Here is a 17,992-nt window from a genome sequence, read left to right as displayed (position 1 = left end):
ACTGAAGCTGAACTTTCATGCACAATGCCTGAGTTGCTGACAGATGTTGATGTGTGTTCGCCAAAGAAAACTGCATGTAACCAGCAGAGAGATGCAGTGTAAAGATGAGAAATAACAGTGCAACACCAGCCGATCTTGCATTGGCCGGGAATCGAACCCGGGCCTCCCGCGTGGCAGGCGAGAATTCTACCACTGAACCACCAATGCAACTCCACTATCAATCTCATGATGTTCTCCTTTTTTTCCCCAATGCTTTCACTCAGCAGCATTTCCATTTCCTCACTTTGTCCTCTCTTTCCCCAAATGTCAACAAATTTCTTTACCTAAACTTCGGGCACAGCAGCGCATAAACGTCATGTGCTCTCACTTCACACCACTACAGATCACCTAATGCTACACTGCAATATCATCAGGCTGCTACTTTTCTTCACGCAAAGCTAACAGTGCTTCCACTGGGCCAGACTGCAAATTCCATGGCTTGATAACATACGGCTCCTTCCTTTCAGAATAATATGTTGTGCATCTTTCCGATTTTACAGCCAGGTTGGCTAATTATCCTAATGCTGCGTTACAGTCAAGTGGGATTTCACACCTCCACCAAACAACCTATGTTTGGATAATGGCTTTTATACCGCTACCAGCCTTGGTTACATTTGAACTCACATCATCATTTCAGTTATGCAGGCCTCTGCACCATGAACCCACAACATTGGCACAATGCTGTCACATCCTGTGTCCTGATTCCCCATGTGTCATCCTGGTCATCATGCTCTCGAATGTAGGTCCGTGTTTGCAAAACAGGAAAGGAAGGGGTGAATCAGCATTCGCCAAGGTTGAGGAATGTCAGCTTTATGGAAAGAGTTGAGAAGCTGGCATTATCCTCGTTGCAACACAAGGGACTCCTTAGGGGGAGACAATTACCCACCAACATTGCCTCAGGTGAATGAGGTGTGAATCTCCAAATGGACTCCGAAAACGAGTAACGTGAAACATCGCCTCCTCCCACTTATCTTGGAAAAGAGTACTGTAAAGATACTCGCGATGTTTACACACATGTGTGAGACTGTGCGTGTCTGGGCCTTGTCCTGTTCTGTGGCCGGTATCCTGTTGCCCCTTTATGTTTGGGCCATTCCTCCTTAGCCGGAATGTTCTGAGAGGCTGAATGAGCTTTGAACGAGCTGCTTTTTCTCTTCTTTGTCTCATGGTATTTGTACTGGTCCAATTGTATTGTTGTGCTTGTATTCTCCTCTGTATATATATATGTTGACATATTTTGCTATGCTATGGAATTCCTGTGATTTAGCTGGCTATTTGTGACAATGGAAAAAGGTGAATGAAAAGACATTGTAAAAAAAAAGAGTCCAGTGAAAAATTATCAGTTTGTGCAAAGTTTGTTTGAACTTTTCTTAAGGCAATGAAGGTAAAAATGTTGTGAAAGGTGAAAAAGAAGTCAGGGAAGGAGGGTTTTAATTGAAGAGGAATGAGTGTTTGCAGCTGTGAGTGGTGAAGCGGACAGGAAAAGGGAGAGTGTTGTGAAGCAGATGTTGAAAACGAGCATGAGGAAAGTGGTAAAGAGATTGATGCGGAGGGTGTGGTGAAAATGTAGTTGCGATAAAAGAAAGCTGGTGGTAAGAATGTAGAGAGGAATGAAAAATTGCTGAGCACAGGAATGCAAAAGAGCTGTGATGCATTGGCCGGGAATCGAACCCGGGCCTCCCGCGTGGCAGGCGAGAATTCTACCACTGAACCACCAATGCAACTCCGCTATCAATTTCATGATGTTCTCCTTTTTTCCCCCAATGCTTTCACTCAGCAGCATTTCCATTTCCTCACTTTGTCCTCACTTTCCCCAAATGTCAACAAATTTCTTTACCTAAACTTCGGGCACAGCAGCGCATAAACCTCATGTGCTCTCACTTCACACCACTACAGATCACCTAATGCTACACTGCAATATCATCAGACCGCTACTTTTCTTCACGCAAAGCTAACAGTGCTTCCACTAGGCCAGACTGCAAATTCCATGGCTTGATAACATACGGCTCCTTCCTTTCAGAATAATATGTTGTGCATCTTTCCGATTTTACAGCCAGGTTGGCTAATTATCCTAATGCTGCGTTACAGTAAAGTGGGATTTCACACCTCCACCAAACAACCTATGTTTGGATAATGGCTTTTATACCGCTACCAGCCTTGGTTACATTAGAACTCACATCATCATTTCAGTTATGCAGGCCTCTGCACCATGAACCCACAACATTGGCACAATGCTGTCACATCCTGTGTCCTGATTCCCCATGTGTCATCCTGGTCATCAAGCTCTCGAATGTAGGTCCGTGTTTGCAAAACATGAAAGGAAGGGGTGAATCAGCATTCGCCAAGGTTGAGGAATGTCAGCTTTATGGAAAAAGTTGAGAAGCTGGCATTATCCTCGTTGCAACACAAGGGACTCCCTCGGGGGAGACAATTACCCACCAACATTGCCTCAGGTGAATGAGGTGTGAATCTCCAAATGGACTCCGAAAACGAGTAACGTGAAACATCGCCTCCTCCCACTTATCGTGGTAAAGAGTACTGTAAAGATACTAGCGATGTTTACACACATGTGTGAGACTGTGCGTGTCTGGGCCTTGTCCTGTTCTGTGGCCAGTATCCTGTTGCCCCTTTATGTTTGGGCCATTCCTCCTTAGCCGGAATGTTCTGAGAGGCTGAATGAGCTTTGAACGAGCTGCTTTTTCTCTTCTTTGTCTCATGGTATTTGTACTGGTCCAATTGTATTGTTGTGCTTGTATTCTCCTCTGTATATATATATGTTGACATATTTTGCTATGCTGTGGAATTCCTGTGATTTAGCTGGTTATTTGTGACAATGGAAAAAGGTGAATGAAAAGACTTTGTAAAAAAAGAGTCCAGTGAAAAACTATCAGTTTGTGCAAAGTTTGTTTGAACTTTTCTGAAGGCAATGAAGGTAAAAATGTTGTGAAGGGTTAAAAAGAAGTGAGAGGAGGAGGGTTTTAATTGAAGAGGAATGAGTGTTTGCAGCTGTGAGTGGTGAAGCGGACAGGAAAAGGGACAGTGTTGTGAAGCAGATGTTGAAAGTGAGCATGAGGAAAGTGGTAAAGAGATTGATGCGGAGGGAGTGTATGGTGAAAATGTAGTTGTGATAAAAGAAAGCTGGTGGTAAGAATGTAGAGAGGAAGGAAAAATTGCTGAGCAGAGGAATGCAAAGGAGCTGCAATGTATTGGCCGGGAATCCAACCCAGGCCTCTCACGTGGCAGGTGAGAATTCTACCACTGAACCACCAATGCAAGCCACACAACTGAAGCTGAACTTTCATGCACAATGCCTGAGTTGCTGACAGATGTTGATGTGTGTTCGCCAAAGAAAACTGCATGTAACCAGCAGAGAGATGCAGTGTAAAGATGAGGAATAACAGTGCAACACCAGTCGATCTTGCATTGGCCGGGAATCGAACCCGGGCCTCCCGCGTGGCAGGCGAGAATTCTACCACTGAACCACCAATGCAACTCCGCTATCAATTTCATGATGTTCTCCTTTTTTCCCCCAATGCTTTCACTCCGCAGCATTTCCATTTCCTCACTTTGTCCTCACTTTCCCCAAATGTCAACAAATTTCTTTACCTAAACTTCGGGCACAGCAGCGCATAAACCTCATGTGCTCTCACTTCACACCACTACAGATCACCTAATGCTACACTGCAATATCATCAGGCTGCTACTTTTCTTCACGCAAAGCTAACAGTGCTTCCACTGGGCCAGACTGCAAATTCCATGGCTTGATAACATACGGCTCCTTCCTTTCAGAATAATATGTTGTGCATCTTTCCGATTTTACAGCCAGGTTGGCTAATTATCCTAATGCTGCGTTACAGTCAAGTGGGATTTCACACCTCCACCAAACAACCTATGTTTGGATAATGGCTTTTATACCGCTACCAGCCTTGGTTACATTTGAACTCACATCATCATTTCAGTTATGCAGGCCTCTGCACCATGAACCCACAACATTGGCACAATGCTGTCACATCCTGTGTCCTGATTCCCCATGTGTCATCCTGGTCATCATGCTCTCGAATGTAGGTCCGTGTTTGCAAAACAGGAAAGGAAGGGGTGAATCAGCATTCGCCAAGGTTAAGGAATGTCAGCTTTATGGAAAGAGTTGAGAAGCTGGCATTATCCTCGTTGCAACACAAGGGACTCCTTAGGGGGAGACAATTACCCACCAACATTGCCTCAGGTGAATGAGGTGTGAATCTCCAAATGGACTCCGAAAACGAGTAACGTGAAACATCGCCTCCTCCCACTTATCTTGGAAAAGAGTACTGTAAAGATACTCGCGATGTTTACACACATGTGTGAGACTGTGCGTGTCTGGGCCTTGTCCTGTTCTGTGGCCGGTATCCTGTTGCCCCTTTATGTTTGGGCCATTCCTCCTTAGCCGGAATGTTCTGAGAGGCTGAATGAGCTTTGAACGAGCTGCTTTTTCTCTTCTTTGTCTCATGGTATTTGTACTGGTCCAATTGTATTGTTGTGCTTGTATTCTCCTCTGTATATATATATGTTGACATATTTTGCTATGCTGTGGAATTCCTGTGATTTAGCTGGCTATTTGTGACAATGGAAAAAGGTGAATGAAAAGACATTGTAAAAAAAAAGAGTCCAGTGAAAAATTATCAGTTTGTGCAAAGTTTGTTTGAACTTTTCTTAAGGCAATAAAGGTAAAAATGTTGTGAAAGGTGAAAAAGAAGTCAGGGAAGGAGGGTTTTAATTGAAGAGGAATGAGTGTTTGCAGCTGGGAGTGGTGAAGCGGACAGGAAAAGGGAGAGTGTTGTGAAGCAGATGTTGAAAATGAGCATGAGGAAAGTGGTAAAGAGATTGATGCGGAGGGAGTGTATGGTGAAAATGTAGTTGTGATAAAAGAAAGCTGGTGGTAAGAATGTAGAGAGGAAGGAAAAATTGCTGAGCAGAGGAATGCAAAGGAGCTGCAATGGATTGGCCGGGAATCCAACCCGGGCCTCTCACGTGGCAGGTGAGAATTCTACCACTGAACCACCAATGCAAGCCACACAACTGAAGCTGAACTTTCATGCACAATGCCTGAGTTGCTAACAAATGTTGATGTGTGTTAGCCAAAGAAAACTGCATGTAACCAGCAGAGAGATGCAGTGTAAAGATGAGAAATAACAGTGCAACACCAGTCAATCTTGCATTGGCCGGGAATCGAACCCGGGCCTCCCGCGTGGCAGGCGAGAATTCTACCACTGAACCACCAATGCAACTCCACGATCAATTTCATGATGTTCTCCTTTTTTTCCCCAATGCTTTCACTCAGCAGCATTTCCATTTCCTCACTTTGTCCTCACTTTCCCCATATTGCAACAAATTTCTTTACCTAAACTTCGGGCACAGCAGCGCATAAACCTCATGTGCTCTCACTTCACACCACGACAGATCACCTAATGCTACACTGCAATATCATCAGGCCGCTACTTTTCTTCACGCAAAGCTAACAGTGCTTCCACTGGGCCAGACTGCAAATTCCATGGCTTGATAACATACGGCTCCTTCCTTTCAGAATAATATGTTGTGCATCTTTCCGATTTTACAGCCAGGTTGGCTAATTATCCTCATGCTGCGTTACAGTAAAGTGGGATTTCACACCTCCACCAAACAACCTATGTTTGGATAATGGCTTTTATACCGCTACCAGCCTTGGTTACATTAGAACTCACATCATCATTTCAGTTATGCAGGCCTCTGCACCATGAACCCACAACATTGGCACAATGCTGTCACATCCTGTGTCCTGATTCCCCATGTGTCATCCTCGTCATCATGCTCTCGAATGTAGGTCCGTGTTTGCAAAACAGGAAAGGAAGGGGTGAATCAGCATTCGCCAAGGTTGAGGAATGTCAGCTTTATGGAAAGAGTTGAGAAGCTGGCATTATCCTAGTTGCAACACAAGGGACTCCCTAGGGGGACACAATTACCCACCAACATTGCCTCAGGTGAATGAGGTGTGAATCTCCAAATGGACTCCGAAAACGATTAACGTGAAACATCGCCTCCTCCCACTTATCTTGGAAAAGAGTACTGTAAAGATACTTGCGACGTTTACACACATGTGTGAGACTGTGCGTGTCTGGGCCTTGTCCTGTTCTGTGGCCGGTATCCTGTTGCCCCTTTATGTTTGGGCCATTCCTCCTTAGCCGGAATGTTCTGAGAGGCTGAATGTGCTTTGAACGAGCTGCTTTTTCTCTTCTTTGTCTCATGGTATTTGTACTGGTCCAATTGTATTGTTGTGCTTGTATTCTCCTCTGTATATATATATGTTGACATATTTTGCTATGCTGTGGAATTCCTGTGATTTAGCTGGCTATTTGTGACAATGGAAAAAGGTGAATGAAAAGACATTGTAAAAAAAAAGAGTCCAGTGAAAAATTATCAGTTTGTGCAAAGTTTGTTTGAACTTTTCTGAAGGCAATGAAGGTAAAAATGTAGTGGAAGGTGAAAAAGAAGTCAGGGAAGGAGGGTTTTAATTGAAGAGGAATGAGTGTTTGCAGCTGGGAGTGGTGAAGCGGACAGGAAAAGGGAGAGTGTTGTGAAGCAGATGTTGAAAATGAGCATGAGGAAAGTGGTAAAGAGATTGATGCGGAGGGAGTGTATGGTGAAAATGTAGTTGGGATAAAAGAAAGCTGGTGGTAAGAATGTAGAGAGGAAGGAAAAATTGCTGAGCAGAGGAATGCAAAGGAGCTGCAATGTATTGGCCGGGAATCCAACCCGGGCCTCTCACGTGGCAGGTGAGAATTCAACCACTGAACCACCAATGCAAGCCACACAACTGAAGCTGAACTTTCATGCACAATGCCTGAGTTGCTAACAGATGTTGATGTGTGTTAGCCAAAGAAAACTGCATGTAACCAGCAGCGAGATGCAGTGTAAAGATGAGAAATAACAGTGCAACACCAGTCAATCTTGCATTGGCCAGGAATCGAACCCGGGCCTCCCGCGTGGCAGGCGAGAATTCTACGACTGAACCACCAATGCAAGCCACGCAACTGAAGATGAACTTTCAAGCCCAATGCCTGAGTTGCTAGCAGATGTTGATGTGTGTTCGCCAAAGAAAACTGAATGTAACCAGCAGAGAGATGCAGTGTAAAGATGAGAAATAACAGTGCAACACCAGTCAATCTTGCATTGGCCAGGAATCGAACCCGGGCCTCCCGCGTGGCAGGCGAGAATTCTACCACTGAACCACCAATGCAACTCCACGATCAATTTCATGATGTTCTCCTTTTTTTCCCCAATGCTTTCACTCAGCAGCATTTCCATTTCCTCACTTTGTCCTCACTTTCCCCATATTGCAACAAATTTCTTTACCTAAACTTCGGGCACAGCAGCGCATAAACCTCATGTGCTCTCACTTCACACCACGACAGATCACCTAATGCTACACTGCAATATCATCAGGCCGCTACTTTTCTTCACGCAAAGCTAACAGTGCTTCCACTGGGCCAGACTGCAAATTCCATGGCTTGATAACATACGGCTCCTTCCTTTCAGAATAATATGTTGTGCATCTTTCCGATTTTACAGCCAGGTTGGCTAATTATCCTCATGCTGCGTTACAGTAAAGTGGGATTTCACACCTCCACCAAACAACCTATGTTTGGATAATGGCTTTTATACCGCTACCAGCCTTGGTTACATTAGAACTCACATCATCATTTCAGTTATGCAGGCCTCTGCACCATGAACCCACAACATTGGCACAATGCTGTCACATCCTGTGTCCTGATTCCCCATGTGTCATCCTCGTCATCATGCTCTCGAATGTAGGTCCGTGTTTGCAAAACAGGAAAGGAAGGGGTGAATCAGCATTCGCCAAGGTTGAGGAATGTCAGCTTTATGGAAAGAGTTGAGAAGCTGGCATTATCCTAGTTGCAACACAAGGGACTCCCTAGGGGGAGACAATTACCCACCAACATTGCCTCAGGTGAATGAGGTGTGAATCTCCAAATGGACTCCGAAAACGATTAACGTGAAACATCGCCTCCTCCCACTTATCTTGGAAAAGAGTACTGTAAAGATACTCGCGACGTTTACACACATGTGTGAGACTGTGCGTGTCTGGGCCTTGTCCTGTTCTGTGGCCGGTATCCTGTTGCCCCTTTATGTTTGGGCCATTCCTCCTTAGCCGGAATGTTCTGAGAGGCTGAATGAGCTTTGAACGAGCTGCTTTTTCTCTTCTTTGTCTCATGGTATTTGTACTGGTCCAATTGTATTGTTGTGCTTGTATTCTCCTCTGTATATATATATGTTGACATATTTTGCTATGCTGTGGAATTCCTGTGATTTAGCTGGCTATTTGTGACAATGGAAAAAGGTGAATGAAAAGACATTGTAAAAAAAAAGAGTCCAGTGAAAAATTATCAGTTTGTGCAAAGTTTGTTTGAACTTTTCTGAAGGCAATGAAGGTAAAAATGTTGTGGAAGGTGAAAAAGAAGTGAGAGGAGGAGGGTTTTAATTGAAGAGGAATGAGTGTTTGCAGCTGTGAGTGGTGAAGCGGACAGGAAAAGGGAGAGTGTTGTGAAGCAGATGTTGAAAATGAGCATGAGGAAAGTGGTAAAGAGATTGATGCGGAGGGAGTGTATGGTGAAAATGTAGTTGTGATAAAAGAAAGCTGGTGGTAAGAATGTAGAGAGGAAGGAAAAATTGCTGAGCAGAGGAATGGAAAGGAGCTGCAATGTATTGGCCGGGAATCCAACCGGGGCCTCTCACGTGGCAGGTGAGAATTCTACCACTGAACCACCAATGCAAGACACACAACTTAAGCCGAACTTTCATGCACAATGCCTGAGTTGCTAACAGATGTTGATGTGTGTTGGCCAAAGAAAACTGCATGTAACCAGCAGAGAGATGCAGTGTAAAGATGAGAAATAACAGTGCAACACCAGTCAATCTTGCATTGGCCAGGAATCGAACCCGGGCCTCCCGCGTGGCAGGCGAGAATTCTACCACTGAACCACCAATGCAACTCCATTATCAAGCTTGTGATGTTCTCCTTTTTTTCCCCAATGCTTTCACTCAGCAGCATTTGCATTTCCTCACTTTGTCCTCTCTTTCCCCAAATGTCAACAAATTTCTTTACCTAAACTTCGGGCACAGCAGCGCATAAACCTCCTGTGCTCTCACTTCACACCACTACAATATCACCTAATGCTACACTGCAATATCATCAGACCGCTACTTTTCTTCACGCAAAGCTAACAGTGCTTCCACTAGGCCAGACTGCAAATTCCATGGCTTGATGACAGACGGCTCCTTCCTTTCAGAATAACATGTTGTGCATCTTTCCGATTTTACAGCCAGGTTGGCTAATTATCCTAATGCTGCGTTACAGTAAAGTGGGATTTCACACCTCCACCAAACAACCTATGTTTGGATAATGGCTTTTATACCGCTACCAGCCTTGGTTACATTTGAACTCACATCATCATTTCAGTTATGCAGGCCTCTGCACCATGAACCCAACAACATTGGCACAATGCTGTCACATCCTGTGTCCTGATTCCCCATGTGTCATCCTCGTCATCATGCTCTCGAATGTAGGTCCGTGTTTGCGAAACAGGAAAGGAAGGGGTGAATCAGCATTCGCCAAGGTTGAGGAATGTCAGCTTTATGGAAAGAGTTGAGAAGCTGGCAATATCCTAGTTGCAACACAAGGGACTCCTTAGGGGGAGACAATTACCCACCAACATTGCCTCAGGTGAATGAGGTGTGAATCTCCAAATGGACTCCGAAAACGAGTAACGTGAAACATCGCCTCCTCCCACTTATCTTGGTAAAGAGTACTGTAAAGATACTAGCGATGTTTACACACATGTGTGAGACTGTGCGTGTCTGGGCCTTGTCCTGTTCTGTGGCCGGTATCCTGTTGCCCCTTTATGTTTGGGCCATTCCTCCTTCGCCGGAATGTTCTGAGAGGCTGAATGAGCTTTGAACGAGCTGCTTTTTCTCTTCTTTGTCTCATGATATTTGTACTGGTCCAATTGTATTGTTGTGCTTGTGTTCTCCTCTGTATATATACGTTGACATATTTTGCTATGCTGTGGAATTCCTGTGATTTAGCTGGTTATTTGTGACAATGGAAAAAGGTGAATGAAAAGACTTTGTAAAAAAAGAGTCCAGTGAAAAATTATCAGTTTGTGCAAAGTTTGTTTGAACTTTTCTTAAGGCAATGAAGGTAAAAATGTTGTGAAGGGTTAAAAAGAAGTGAGAGGAGGAGGGTTTTAATTAAAGAGGAATGAGTGTTTGCAGCTGTGAGTGGTGAAGCGGACAGGAAAAGGGAGAGTGTTGTGAAGCAGATGTTGAAAATGAGCATGAGGAAAGTGGTAAAGAGATTGATGCGGAGGGTGTGGTGAAAATGTAGTTGCGATAAAAGAAAGCTGGTGGTAAGAATGGAGAGAGGAATGAAAAATTGCTGAGCACAGGAATGCAAATTAGCTGTGATGCATTGGCCGGGAATCAAACCCGGGCCTCCCGCGTGGCAGGCGAGAATTCTACCACTGAACCACCAATGCAAGCCACGCAACTGAAGCTGAACTTTCAAGCCCAATGCCTGAGTTGCGAACAGATGTTGATGTGTGTTCGCCAAAGAAAACTGCATGTAACCAGCAGAGAGATGCAGTGTAAAGATGAGAAATAACAGTGCAACACCAGTCAATCTTGCATTGGCCGGGAATCGAACCCGGGCCTCCCGAGTGGCAGGCGAGAATTCTACCACTGAACCACCAATGCAACTCCACGATCAATTTCATGATGTTCTCCTTTTTTTCCCCCAATGCTTTCACTCAGCAGCATTTCCATTTCCTCACTTTGTCCTCACTTTCCCCAAATTGCAACAAATTTCTTTACCTAAACTTCGGGCACAGCAGCGCATAAACCTCCTGTGCTCTCACTTCACACCACGACAGATCACCTAATGCTACACTGCAATATCATCAGGCTGCTACTTTTCTTCACGCAAAGCTAACAGTGCTTCCACTAGGCCAGACTGCAAATTCCATGGCTTGATAACATACGGCTCCTTCCTTTCAGAATAATATGTTGTGCATCTTTCCGATTTTACAGCCAGGTTGGCTAATTATCCTCCTGCTGCGTTACAGTAAAGTGGGATTTCACACCTCCACCAAACAACCTATGTTTGGATAATGGCTTTTATACCGCTACCAGCCTTGGTTACATTAGAACTCACATCATCATTTCAGTTATGCAGGCCTCTGCACCATGAACCCACAACATTGGCACAATGCTGTCACATCCTGTGTCCTGATTCCCCATGTGTCATCCTCGTCATCATGCTCTCGAATGTAGGTCCGTGTTTGCAAAACAGGAAAGGAAGGGGTGAATCAGCATTCGCCAAGGTTGAGGAATGTCAGCTTTATGGAAAGAGTTGAGAAGCTGGCATTATCCTAGTTGCAACACAAGGGACTCCCTAGGGGGAGACAATTACCCACCAACATTGCCTCAGGTGAATGAGGTGTGAATCTCCAAATGGACTCCGAAAACGATTAACGTGAAACATCGCCTCCTCCCACTTATCTTGGAAAAGAGTACTGTAAAGATACTCGCGACGTTTACACACATGTGTGAGACTGTGCGTGTCTGGGCCTTGTCCTGTTCTGTGGCCGGTATCCTGTTGCCCCTTTATGTTTGGGCCATTCCTCCTTAGCCGGAATGTTCTGAGAGGCTGAATGAGCTTTGAACGAGCTGTTTTTTCTCTTCTTTGTCTCATGGTATTGGTACTGGTCCAATTGTATTGTTGTGCTTGTATTCTCCTCTGTATATATATATGTTGACATATTTTGCTATGCTGTGGAATTCCTGTGATTTAGCTGGCTATTTGTGACAATGGAAAAAGGTGAATGAAAAGACTTTGTAAAAAAAGAGTCCAGTGAAAAATTATCAGTTTGTGCAAAGTTTGTTTGAACTTTTCTTAAGGCAATGAAGGTAAAAATGTTGTGAAGGGTTAAAAAGAAGTGAGAGGAGGAGGGTTTTAATTAAAGAGGAATGAGTGTTTGCAGCTGTGAGTGGTGAAGCGGACAGGAAAAGGGAGAGTGTTGTGAAGCAGATGTTGAAAATGAGCATGAGGAAAGTGGTAAAGAGATTGATGCGGAGGGTGTGGTGAAAATGTAGTTGCGATAAAAGAAAGCTGGTGGTAAGAATGTAGAGAGGAATGAAAAATTGCTGAGCACAGGAATGCAAAAGAGGTGTGATGCATTGGCCGGGAATCAAACCCGGGCCTCCCGCGTGGCAGGCGAGAATTCTACCACTGAACCACCAATGCAAGCCACGCAACTGAAGCTGAACTTTCAAGCCCAATGCCTGAGTTGCTAACAGATGTTGATGTGTGTTCGCCAAAGAAAACTGCATGTAACCAGCAGAGAGATGCAGTGTAAAGATGAGAAATAACAGTGCAACACCAGTCAATCTTGCATTGGCCGGGAATCGAACCCGGGCCTCCCGCGTGGCAGGCGAGAATTCTACCACTGAACCACCAATGCAACTCCACGATCAATTTCATGATGTTCTCCTTTTTTTCCCCAATGCTTTCACTCAGCAGCATTTCCATTTCCTCACTTTGTCCTCACTTTCCCCAAATGTCAACAAATTTCTTTACCTAAACTTCGGGCACAGCAGCGCATAAACCTCATGTGCTCTCACTTCACACCACAACAGATCACCTAATGCTACACTGCAATATCATCAGGCCGCTACTTTTCTTCACGCAAAGCTAACAGTGCTTCCACTAGGCCAGACTGCAAATTCCATGGCTTGATAACATACGGCTCCTTCCTTTCAGAATAATATGTTGTGCATCTTTCCGATTTTACAGCCAGGTTGGCTAATTATCCTCATGCTGCGTTACAGTAAAGTGGGATTTCACACCTCCACCAAACAACCTATGTTTGGATAATGGCTTTTATACCGCTACCAGCCTTGGTTACATTTGAACTCACATCATCATTTCAGTTATGCAGGCCTCTGCACCATGAACCCACAACATTGGCACAATGCTGTCACATCCTGTGTCCTGATTCCCCATGTGTCATCCTCGTCATCATGCTCTCGAATGTAGGTCCGTGTTTGCAAAACAGGAAAGGAAGGGGTGAATCAGCATTCGCCAAGGTTGAGGAATGTCAGCTTTATGGAAAGAGTTGAGAAGCTGGCATTATCCTAGTTGCAACACAAGGGACTCCCTCGGGGGAGACAATTACCCACCAACATTGCCTCAGGTGAATGAGGTGTGAATCTCCAAATGGACTCCGAAAACGATTAACGTGAAACATCGCCTCCTCCCACTTATCTTGGAAAAGAGTACTGTAAAGATACTCGCGACGTTTACACACATGTGTGAGACTGTGCGTGTCTGGGCCTTGTCCTGTTCTGTGGCCGGTATCCTGTTGCCCCTTTATGTTTGGGCCATTCCTCCTTAGCCGGAATGTTCTGAGAGGCTGAATGTGCTTTGAACGAGCTGCTTTTTCTCTTCTTTGTCTCATGGTATTTGTACTGGTCCAATTGTATTGTTGTGCTTGTATTCTCCTCTGTATATATATATGTTGACATATTTTGCTATGCTGTGGAATTCCTGTGATTTAGCTGGCTATTTGTGACAATGGAAAAAGGTGAATGAAAAGACATTGTAAAAAAAAAGAGTCCAGTGAAAAATTATCAGTTTGTGCAAAGTTTGTTTGAACTTTTCTGAAGGCAATGAAGGTAAAAATGTTGTGGAAGGTGAAAAAGAAGTGAGAGGAGGAGGGTTTTAATTGAAGAGGAATGAGTGTTTGCAGCTGTGAGTGGTGAAGCGGACAGGAAAAGGGAGAGTGTTGTGAAGCAGATGTTGAAAATGAGCATGAGGAAAGTGGTAAAGAGATTGATGCGGAGGGAGTGTATGGTGAAAATGTAGTTGTGATAAAAGAAAGCTGGTGGTAAGAATGTAGAGAGGAAGGAAAAATTGCTGAGCAGAGGAATGGAAAGGAGCTGCAATGTATTGGCCGGGAATCCAACCCGGGCCTCTCACGTGGCAGGTGAGAATTCTACCACTGAACCACCAATGCAAGACACACAACTTAAGCTGAACTTTCATGCACAATGCCTGAGTTGCTAACAGATGTTGATGTGTGTTGGCCAAAGAAAACTGCATGTAACCAGCAGAGAGATGCAGTGTAAAGATGAGAAATAACAGTGCAACACCAGTCAATCTTGCATTGGCCGGGAATCGAACCCGGGCCTCCCGCCCTCCCGCGTGGCAGGCGAGAATTCTACCACTGAACCACCAATGCAACTCCATTATCAAACTTGTGATGTTCTCCTTTTTTTCCCCAATGCTTTCACTCAGCAGCATTTGCATTTCCTCACTTTGTCCTCTCTTTCCCCAAATGTCAACAAATTTCTTTACCTAAACTTCGGGCACAGCAGCGCATAAACCTCCTGTGCTCTCACTTCACACCACTACAATATCACCTAATGCTACACTGCAATATCATCAGACCGCTACTTTTCTTCACGCAAAGCTAACAGTGCTTCCACTAGGCCAGACTGCAAATTCCATGGCTTGATGACAGACGGCTCCTTCCTTTCAGAATAACATGTTGTGCATCTTTCCGATTTTACAGCCAGGTTGGCTAATTATCCTAATGCTGCGTTACAGTAAAGTGGGATTTCACACCTCCACCAAACAACCTATGTTTGGATGATGGCTTTTATACCGCTACCAGCCTTGGTTACATTTGAACTCACATCATCATTTCAGTTATGCAGGCCTCTGCACCATGAACCCAACAACATTGGCACAATGCTGTCACATCCTGTGTCCTGATTCCCCATGTGTCATCCTCGTCATCATGCTCTCGAATGTAGGTCCGTGTTTGCGAAACAGGAAAGGAAGGGGTGAATCAGCATTCGCCAAGGTTGAGGAATGTCAGCTTTATGGAAAGAGTTGAGAAGCTGGCAATATCCTAGTTGCAACACAAGGGACTCCTTAGGGGGAGACAATTACCCACCAACATTGCCTCAGGTGAATGAGGTGTGAATCTCCAAATGGACTCCGAAAACGAGTAACGTGAAACATCGCCTCCTCCCACTTATCTTGGTAAAGAGTACTGTAAAGATACTAGCGATGTTTACACACATGTGTGAGACTGTGCGTGTCTGGGCCTTGTCCTGTTCTGTGGCCGGTATCCTGTTGCCCCTTTATGTTTGGGCCATTCCTCCTTCGCCGGAATGTTCTGAGAGGCTGAATGAGCTTTGAACGAGCTGCTTTTTCTCTTCTTTGTCTCATGATATTTGTACTGGTCCAATTGTATTGTTGTGCTTGTGTTCTCCTCTGTATATATACGTTGACATATTTTGCTATGCTGTGGAATTCCTGTGATTTAGCTGGTTATTTGTGACAATGGAAAAAGGTGAATGAAAAGACTTTGTAAAAAAAGAGTCCAGTGAAAAATTATCAGTTTGTGCAAAGTTTGTTTGAACTTTTCTTAAGGCAATGAAGGTAAAAATGTTGTGAAGGGTTAAAAAGAAGTGAGAGGAGGAGGGTTTTAATTAAAGAGGAATGAGTGTTTGCAGCTGTGAGTGGTGAAGCGGACAGGAAAAGGGAGAGTGTTGCGAAGCAGATGTTGAAAATGAGCATGAGGAAAGTGGTAAAGAGATTGATGCGGAGGGTGTGGTGAAAATGTAGTTGCGATAAAAGAAAGCTGGTGGTAAGAATGGAGAGAGGAATGAAAAATTGCTGAGCACAGGAATGCAAATTAGCTGTGATGCATTGGCCGGGAATCAAACCCGGGCCTCCCGCGTGGCAGGCGAGAATTCTACCACTGAACCACCAATGCAAGCCACGCAACTGAAGCTGAACTTTCAAGCCCAATGCCTGAGTTGCGAACAGATGTTGATGTGTGTTCGCCAAAGAAAACTGCATGTAACCAGCAGAGAGATGCAGTGTAAAGATGAGAAATAACAGTGCAACACCAGTCAATCTTGCATTGGCCGGGAATCGAACCCGGGCCTCCCGCGTGGCAGGCGAGAATTCTACCACTGAACCACCAATGCAACTCCACGATCAATTTCATGATGTTCTCCTTTTTTTCCCCAATGCTTTCACTCAGCAGCATTTCCATTTCCTCACTTTGTCCTCACTTTCCCCAAATTGCAACAAATTTCTTTACCTAAACTTCGGGCACAGCAGCGCATAAACCTCCTGTGCTCTCACTTCACACCACGACAGATCACCTAATGCTACACTGCAATATCATCAGGCTGCTACTTTTCTTCACGCAAAGCTAACAGTGCTTCCACTAGGCCAGACTGCAAATTCCATGGCTTGATAACATACGGCTCCTTCCTTTCAGAATAATATGTTGTGCATCTTTCCGATTTTACAGCCAGGTTGGCTAATTATCCTCCTGCTGCGTTACAGTAAAGTGGGATTTCACACCTCCACCAAACAACCTATGTTTGGATAATGGCTTTTATACCGCTACCAGCCTTGGTTACATTAGAACTCACATCATCATTTCAGTTATGCAGGCCTCTGCACCATGAACCCACAACATTGGCACAATGCTGTCACATCCTGTGTCCTGATTCCCCATGTGTCATCCTCGTCATCATGCTCTCGAATGTAGGTCCGTGTTTGCAAAACAGGAAAGGAAGGGGTGAATCAGCATTCGCCAAGGTTGAGGAATGTCAGCTTTATGGAAAGAGTTGAGAAGCTGGCATTATCCTAGTTGCAACACAAGGGACTCCCTACGGGGAGACAATTACCCACCAACATTGCCTCAGGTGAATGAGGTGTGAATCTCCAAATGGACTCCGAAAACGATTAACGTGAAACATCGCCTCCTCCCACTTATCTTGGAAAAGAGTACTGTAAAGATACTCGCGACGTTTACACACATGTGTGAGACTGTGCGTGTCTGGGCCTTGTCCTGTTCTGTGGCCGGTATCCTGTTGCCCCTTTATGTTTGGGCCATTCCTCCTTAGCCGGAATGTTCTGAGAGGCTGAATGAGCTTTGAACGAGCTGTTTTTTCTCTTCTTTGTCTCATGGTATTGGTACTGGTCCAATTGTATTGTTGTGCTTGTATTCTCCTCTGTATATATATATGTTGACATATTTTGCTATGCTGTGGAATTCCTGTGATTTAGCTGGCTATTTGTGACAATGGAAAAAGGTGAATGAAAAGACTTTGTAAAAAAAGAGTCCAGTGAAAAATTATCAGTTTGTGCAAAGTTTGTTTGAACTTTTCTTAAGGCAATGAAGGTAAAAATGTTGTGAAGGGTTAAAAAGAAGTGAGAGGAGGAGGGTTTTAATTAAAGAGGAATGAGTGTTTGCAGCTGTGAGTGGTGAAGCGGACAGGAAAAGGGAGAGTGTTGTGAAGCAGATGTTGAAAATGAGCATGAGGAAAGTGGTAAAGAGATTGATGCGGAGGGTGTGGTGAAAATGTAGTTGCGATAAAAGAAAGCTGGTGGTAAGAATGTAGAGAGGAATGAAAAATTGCTGAGCACAGGAATGCAAAAGAGGTGTGATGCATTGGCCGGGAATCAAACGCGGGCCTCCCGCGTGGCAGGCGAGAATTCTACCACTGAACCACCAATGCAAGCCACGCAACTGAAGCTGAACTTTCAAGCCCAATGCCTGAGTTGCTAACAGATGTTGATGTGTGTTCGCCAAAGAAAACTGCATGTAACCAGCAGAGAGATGCAGTGTAAAGATGAGAAATAACAGTGCAACGCCAGTCAATCTTGCATTGGCCGGGAATCGAACCCGGGCCTCCCGCGTGGCAGGCGAGAATTCTACCACTGAACCACCAATGCAACTCCACGATCAATTTCATGATGTTCTCCTTTTTTTCCCCAATGCTTTCACTCAGCAGCATTTCCATTTCCTCACTTTGTCCTCACTTTCCCCAA

General features: G+C 44.6%; 20 non-coding genes across 20 annotated transcripts; all 20 read right to left on the bottom strand.

The window, feature by feature from the left end:
• Window positions 1-136: 136 nt before the first annotated feature.
• On the bottom strand, window positions 137-207 carry trnag-gcc (transfer RNA glycine (anticodon GCC)). Its single transcript has one exon. It is a non-coding gene; the product is annotated as a tRNA-Gly (tRNA).
• Window positions 208-1,686: 1,479 nt separating this feature from the next.
• Window positions 1,687-1,757, bottom strand: trnag-gcc (transfer RNA glycine (anticodon GCC)). The gene has a single exon. It is a non-coding gene; the product is annotated as a tRNA-Gly (tRNA).
• Window positions 1,758-3,238: 1,481 nt separating this feature from the next.
• On the bottom strand, window positions 3,239-3,309 carry trnag-gcc (transfer RNA glycine (anticodon GCC)). Its single transcript has one exon. It is a non-coding gene; the product is annotated as a tRNA-Gly (tRNA).
• Window positions 3,310-3,455: 146 nt separating this feature from the next.
• On the bottom strand, window positions 3,456-3,526 carry trnag-gcc (transfer RNA glycine (anticodon GCC)). The gene has a single exon. It is a non-coding gene; the product is annotated as a tRNA-Gly (tRNA).
• A 1,483-nt stretch (window positions 3,527-5,009) lies between these two features.
• On the bottom strand, window positions 5,010-5,080 carry trnag-gcc (transfer RNA glycine (anticodon GCC)). The gene has a single exon. It is a non-coding gene; the product is annotated as a tRNA-Gly (tRNA).
• Window positions 5,081-5,226: 146 nt separating this feature from the next.
• trnag-gcc (transfer RNA glycine (anticodon GCC)) lies at window positions 5,227-5,297 on the bottom strand. Its single transcript has one exon. It is a non-coding gene; the product is annotated as a tRNA-Gly (tRNA).
• A 1,483-nt stretch (window positions 5,298-6,780) lies between these two features.
• On the bottom strand, window positions 6,781-6,851 carry trnag-gcc (transfer RNA glycine (anticodon GCC)). Its single transcript has one exon. It is a non-coding gene; the product is annotated as a tRNA-Gly (tRNA).
• Window positions 6,852-6,997: 146 nt separating this feature from the next.
• On the bottom strand, window positions 6,998-7,068 carry trnag-gcc (transfer RNA glycine (anticodon GCC)). Its single transcript has one exon. It is a non-coding gene; the product is annotated as a tRNA-Gly (tRNA).
• A 146-nt stretch (window positions 7,069-7,214) lies between these two features.
• Window positions 7,215-7,285, bottom strand: trnag-gcc (transfer RNA glycine (anticodon GCC)). The gene has a single exon. It is a non-coding gene; the product is annotated as a tRNA-Gly (tRNA).
• Window positions 7,286-8,985: 1,700 nt separating this feature from the next.
• Window positions 8,986-9,056, bottom strand: trnag-gcc (transfer RNA glycine (anticodon GCC)). Its single transcript has one exon. It is a non-coding gene; the product is annotated as a tRNA-Gly (tRNA).
• Window positions 9,057-10,533: 1,477 nt separating this feature from the next.
• trnag-gcc (transfer RNA glycine (anticodon GCC)) lies at window positions 10,534-10,604 on the bottom strand. The gene has a single exon. It is a non-coding gene; the product is annotated as a tRNA-Gly (tRNA).
• A 146-nt stretch (window positions 10,605-10,750) lies between these two features.
• trnag-gcc (transfer RNA glycine (anticodon GCC)) lies at window positions 10,751-10,821 on the bottom strand. The gene has a single exon. It is a non-coding gene; the product is annotated as a tRNA-Gly (tRNA).
• A 1,478-nt stretch (window positions 10,822-12,299) lies between these two features.
• trnag-gcc (transfer RNA glycine (anticodon GCC)) lies at window positions 12,300-12,370 on the bottom strand. Its single transcript has one exon. It is a non-coding gene; the product is annotated as a tRNA-Gly (tRNA).
• A 146-nt stretch (window positions 12,371-12,516) lies between these two features.
• On the bottom strand, window positions 12,517-12,587 carry trnag-gcc (transfer RNA glycine (anticodon GCC)). The gene has a single exon. It is a non-coding gene; the product is annotated as a tRNA-Gly (tRNA).
• A 1,483-nt stretch (window positions 12,588-14,070) lies between these two features.
• trnag-gcc (transfer RNA glycine (anticodon GCC)) lies at window positions 14,071-14,141 on the bottom strand. The gene has a single exon. It is a non-coding gene; the product is annotated as a tRNA-Gly (tRNA).
• A 146-nt stretch (window positions 14,142-14,287) lies between these two features.
• On the bottom strand, window positions 14,288-14,366 carry trnag-gcc (transfer RNA glycine (anticodon GCC)). The gene has a single exon. It is a non-coding gene; the product is annotated as a tRNA-Gly (tRNA).
• Window positions 14,367-15,843: 1,477 nt separating this feature from the next.
• Window positions 15,844-15,914, bottom strand: trnag-gcc (transfer RNA glycine (anticodon GCC)). Its single transcript has one exon. It is a non-coding gene; the product is annotated as a tRNA-Gly (tRNA).
• A 146-nt stretch (window positions 15,915-16,060) lies between these two features.
• On the bottom strand, window positions 16,061-16,131 carry trnag-gcc (transfer RNA glycine (anticodon GCC)). Its single transcript has one exon. It is a non-coding gene; the product is annotated as a tRNA-Gly (tRNA).
• A 1,477-nt stretch (window positions 16,132-17,608) lies between these two features.
• On the bottom strand, window positions 17,609-17,679 carry trnag-gcc (transfer RNA glycine (anticodon GCC)). Its single transcript has one exon. It is a non-coding gene; the product is annotated as a tRNA-Gly (tRNA).
• A 146-nt stretch (window positions 17,680-17,825) lies between these two features.
• trnag-gcc (transfer RNA glycine (anticodon GCC)) lies at window positions 17,826-17,896 on the bottom strand. Its single transcript has one exon. It is a non-coding gene; the product is annotated as a tRNA-Gly (tRNA).
• Window positions 17,897-17,992: the final 96 nt, after the last annotated feature.

Source organism: Scyliorhinus torazame, unplaced genomic scaffold (genome assembly GCF_047496885.1).
Source record: "Scyliorhinus torazame isolate Kashiwa2021f unplaced genomic scaffold, sScyTor2.1 scaffold_1569, whole genome shotgun sequence".
Lineage (NCBI taxonomy): Eukaryota > Metazoa > Chordata > Chondrichthyes > Carcharhiniformes > Scyliorhinidae > Scyliorhinus > Scyliorhinus torazame.
Note: the sequence above shows the minus strand (reverse complement) of the source record. Positions and strands in the feature narration are given on the sequence as shown.